The sequence below is a fragment of the Nicotiana tomentosiformis genome, chromosome 11 (assembly GCF_000390325.3).
Source record: "Nicotiana tomentosiformis chromosome 11, ASM39032v3, whole genome shotgun sequence".
In the NCBI taxonomy this organism is placed as follows: Eukaryota; Viridiplantae; Streptophyta; class Magnoliopsida; order Solanales; family Solanaceae; genus Nicotiana; species Nicotiana tomentosiformis.
The window spans coordinates 94,023,096-94,028,597 of NC_090822.1; positions in this window are offsets into that span (position 1 = coordinate 94,023,096).

A 5,502-nucleotide genomic window follows, 5' to 3' on the forward strand; every position below is an offset into this window, starting at 1 on the left:
TTACTGGGTTGTTGTTATTGTACTTTTTATTTCTTTACAAAGAATATGGAAATTTCTCAGTCTTCAGTTAGATACAAGATCAATAAAGATGATATATGTATTTTGGATAGTGCTACAACACATACTATTTTAAGAGATAAGAGATATTTCTCTTATTTGGTGATGAAAGTAGCCAATGTTAATAAAATATCTGGTAGTACAAGATTAATGGAAGGCTCTGGAAGAGAAAATTTATTACTATCCGGAAGAATAAATTTGGATATTAATGAAGTATTATATTATAGTAAGTCTCAAAGAAACTTACTAGGTTTCAAAGATATTCGCTAAAATGGATATTACGTCATGAATATAAATGATGATAGGATTAAATATCATTATATTACTATAATATATCCAGGTAAAAAATATGTACTTGAAACGCTACTCGCTCTTTTCTCCGGCTTGTTATAATGACCCGACCGGTCGTTTTGTGTATTGTAGCCATGTTCCACTATTTATTATCTCTTCTATGCTCATTTGTGGTTATGTAATTTTTTGGGGTGGTTGTTTTGGGTTCGAGGATGTTTTGGAGTGAATTAGGACACTTAGTCCCAAGGTTGAAGGCTTAAGTTGAAAGAGTTAATCAGAGTTTGACTTTAATATACAAGACTCCGGAATAGAGTTTTGATGGCTCCAATAGCTTCGTATGGTGATTTTGGACTTAGGCATATGTCCGGATATTGATTTGGAGGTCCGTAGGTTTATTGGAGGCTTTTTGGAAAAGGTTGGAAAGTAGAAAGGTTTGGAAGGTTGAGAGGTTTGACCGAGAGTTAACTTTGTTGATATAGGGTTCAAAATTTTTTCCGAGAGTTGGAATAGGTCCGTTGTATCATTTGGGACTAGTGTGCAAAATTTGAGGTCATTTAGAGTTGATTTGATATGGTTTGGCATTGGTTTTAGATGTTGGAAGTTCATTAGTTTCATTAGGCTTGAATTAGGACACGATTCATGATTTTGATGTTGTTTGATATGATTTGAGGCTTCGACTAAGTTCGTATCATGTTTTAGGACTTGTTGGTATATTTGGACAGGGTCCCTGGGGCCTTGGGTGTGATTCGGATCGAAATCGGATTGATGTTTGGACTTAAGGAAATGAAGCTTCAGGTGCAGGTGTGATTGCACCTGCGAGATTATGACCGCAGGTGCGAAGCCGCAGAAGCGGCAGATGCATCATAGAAGCAGGGTTAAGCTTGGCAGGGCAATGGTCGCAATGGGGAGCCGTATTTGCGAAAGCGCAGATGCAGTGAGGCTGAGGGCTTTAGACACCGCAGATGCGGTGGGTACCCGCAAAAGCGGAAATTTGTCCACAAAAGCGAAAAGGGCAAGGGGCTGTTGGAGCGCATATGCGACTTTTGGACCGCACCTGCAGTACCGCGGATGTGGTTAAGTGAAAAGTAGGTGCGAAATCGTTGGAGTGGTGTATTAAAATGAGGGTTTGGTCATTTTGAGCTTGGTTGGAGGCGATTTGTGAGAGACGTTTTGCTACAATTTAAGAGGTAAGTGAAAATTCAACATTTGTTTTGATAAATATTGATTACCCATTGATTATTACATCTATTTTATATAATTTTGAAGTGAAAATTGGGGATTTTAGACTATGTTGTTGGAGAGTAAGATTTGAGGATTTATGGGTAGATTTGTGGATGGAATTGGATGAATTTAGTATGGTTGGACTCGTAATTGAATGAGTGTTCGGAATTTGTAAATTTTGTTAGGTTCCGATGTGTGGGCCCGGGGTTGACCTTTTGGGTTGACTTTGGGAATTTGATTCAAGACTTTAGCTTTATCTTTTGGAATTATTTCTTATAGCTATTATTGATGGCATTAAAGTGTTTGTGACTAGATTCGAGTCGTTCGAAGGCCGATTCACGAGGCAAGAGCTTGTTCAAGTGTTGAGTTGTGCGCTTTGAGGTAAGTAACACATCTAAACTTTGATTTGAGGATATTTAACCCTGAGAACTACGTTATATATAAGTAATTGGGGTGACGTACGTGCTAGGTGACGGGCGTGTGCACGTGCACCGATGTGTTCATTCTTTGGGGAGGCCTTTAAACTATTACCGGGTTTGTTTTGCTATAATGTCTTGTTATCCCCGCATTTTCCCAACTTGTTTAATCATTTGAACGTGATTCATGTTTGACATCATGTGCTAAGTACTATTTGTTTGAGACTTGATAGGGCTATTCTTTCTGTTTCAGAGCTATATGCCTTATTTGTACACATCTTCTCAGTCATGATGCTATATCCGTGTATGATATCTCTGTCTCAGTACTTCTTATTTGATTCCTCACATGTTGTTGATCCCTTTTATGTGTAACACTATTAAACTGAGCATTTTGAGATGCGTTTCTCTGAGACATGAACGCTAAATGACTGAGTTTGGGCCATAGATCCGATTTGGTATTGATTTGAGGTGACCAATACATCAGGCCTATATTAGGCTAAGTGTTATTGTTTTTGGGGCAACGCGTGAACCAAACATCACCATTGGGCTAAATGATTATGATTAGCGATAGGGCAGGATCCGGCTCTACAGAGTCTAACATGCTAGCAGTGGGCGCAAACACATTGTTTTATATACATACTTTGATAATGGGTAGTTATGCCAGACACCCGTCTAGTGTTAAGTGCGAGTATTGATGGATCCCCTGTGATATTATTGATTGAAATATATACTTGACATGTAGGCATAGAGGTATAACTTCCACATGCTAGCTGTTAAATAAAATGCTTTATATGTGTTGGGCTTTAACTGTTATACTTGGAAAGCATGTAAATTTCTGAAATGTGTACAAGTTGAACATGATATCATTGAGTTACTTGTTTTTATCTTTTTTCCTTTATATTCTGAACTGTTACCGGTTATTGATATTGGCATTTGATTATTGCTCTGAGCTCATCACTACTTTCAGCACAAGGTTACTGTTATTACTTATTGAGTACATAGGGTCGATTGTACTCATACTATACTTTATATTTCATGTGCAAATTCAGGTACATCCGGCCGAGGTGATTTTCATACTTGAGTTATTGTTAGCTTTTGGGAGACCATGAGGTAGCTTCTATGTCATCAGCAGTCCTTAAAGTTCTCTTTCAGTTATCACTATATTTATTGTTCTATTGTTTAGACAGTTGTATTAGAGGATTTTACTTGTATCTCGTTATTCAGTAGTGCTCGTGTACTCGTTGACACTAGATTTTGGGGTTGGTTGTAGTAGTATTATGGCTTTATTCTTATATACTTTATGATATTATTCTCTTGTTGAGTTATTAGAGCATGTTTATTTGATTTCATTGTTATTATGTGATTGTTAGCTTATCTAGCGGGTTGAGTTAGGTGCCATCACGACTTGTGGATTTTGGGTCATGACAAGTTGGTATCAGAGCACTAGGTTGCTTAGGTCTCATGAGTCATGAGCACATTTAGTAGAGTCTTATAGATCGGTACGAAGACGTTTGTACTTATCTTTGATAGGCTACCGAACTATTAGGAAATTTCACTTTCTTCCATTCTTATCGTGCGAATTTGTTATTTCCAAAATTTGAACCTTGACTATTCTATTCTCTCATAGATGATGGGGACACGTGTGACCGAATCAGGTAGACGACCACCAGTACCATCAGTTAGGGCAGCGAGAGGCCGGGGCTGCGGTAGAGGCCGAGGTGTGGCTCATACTACAACCAGAGCAACATATGTAGAACCACCAGTCACTCCAGCTAAGGAGCAGGTACCAGATGTTTTTGAGCTGGCGGGGCCAACTCAGGCACTAATAGTACCCATCATTATTCCTGGCCTTCAGGAGGCCTTAGCCCAGATTTTGACTTTGTGCACGATCCTGGCACAAGCGGTTTCTGTTACAGCTACACCAACCAATTCACAGGCCAGGGGAGGTGCCTAGACTCCTGCCGCTCGTACTCCGGAGCAACTAGCTTAGGGACTCCAGACACCGGGGGGTTCCACCAGCCTAATCGGTTGCTGTTGGTCGGGCTAAGGTTGTCCCACCTATGAGTGATGAGGAGCATAAGAGATTGGAGCGGTTTGAGAGGCTTAAGCCTTCAAAGTGTAGCGGGGAGGAGTTAGAGGATGCTCAGGATTTCCTAGACCAGTGTCAGCGGATTCTTTACACAACGGCCATTTTTTAGACTAGTGGAGTTGCATTTACTACTTTTCAGCTTACAGGGGCAACCTACAGATGATGGCAGGCCTATGAGTTTATTGTACTCATACTATACTTTGTATTTCCTGTGCAGATTCAGGTACATCCGGCCGAGGTGATTTTCATACTTGAGTTATTGTTAGCTTTTGGGAGACCATGAGGTAGCTTCTATGTCATCAGCAGTCCTTGAAGTTCTCTTTCAGTTATCACTATATTTATTGTTCTATTGTTTAGACAATTGTATTAGAGGATTTTACTTGTATCTCGTTATTCAGTAGTGCTCGTGTACTCGTTGACACTAGATTTTGGGGTTGGTTGTAGCAGTATTATGGCTTTATTCTCATATACTTTATGATATTCTTCTCTTGTTGAGTTATTAGAGCATGTTTATTTGATTTCATTGTTATTATGTGACTGTTAGCTTATCTAGCGGGTTGAGTTAGGTGCCATCACGACTTGTGGATTTTTGGTCATGACAAGTTGGTATCAGAGCACTAGGTTGCTTAGGTCTCATGAGTCATGAGCACATTTAGTAGAGTCTTATAGATTGGTACGGAGACGTTTGTACTTATCTTCGATAGGCTACCGAACTATTAGGAAATTTCACTTTCTTCGATTCTTATCGTGCGAATTTGTTATTTCCAAAATTTGAACCTTGACTCTTCTATTCTCTCATAGATGATGGGGACACGTGTGACCGAGTCAGGTAGACGACCACCGGTACCATCAAGTAGGGCAACGAGAGGCCGGGGCTGCGGTAGAGGCCGAGGTGTGGCTCAAACTACAACCATAGAAACACATGTAGAACCACCAGTCACTCCAGCTGAGGAGCAGGTTACCTGATGTTTTTGACCTGGTGGGGCCAACTCAGGCACTAATAGTGCCCATCATTATTCCTGGCCTTCAGGAGGCCTTAACCCAGATTTTGACTTTGTGCACGATCCTGGCTCAAGCGGTTTCTGTTCCAGCTGCACCAACCAATTCACAGGCCAGGGGAGGTGCCTAGACTCCTGCCGCTCGTACTCCAGAGCAACTAGCTTAGGGACTCCAGACACCGGGGGGTACCACCAGCCCAGTCATTTGCTGTTGCTCGGGCTAAGGTTGTCCCACCTATAAGTGATGAGGAGCATAAGATATTGGAGCGGTTCGAGAGGCTTAAGCCTTCAAAGTGTAGCAAGGAGGAGTCAGAGGATGCTCAGGATTTCCTAGACCGGTGTTAGCGGATTCTTTACACAACGGCCATTTTTTAGACTAGTGGAGTTGCATTTACTACTTTTCAGCTTACAGGGGCAACCTACAGATGAT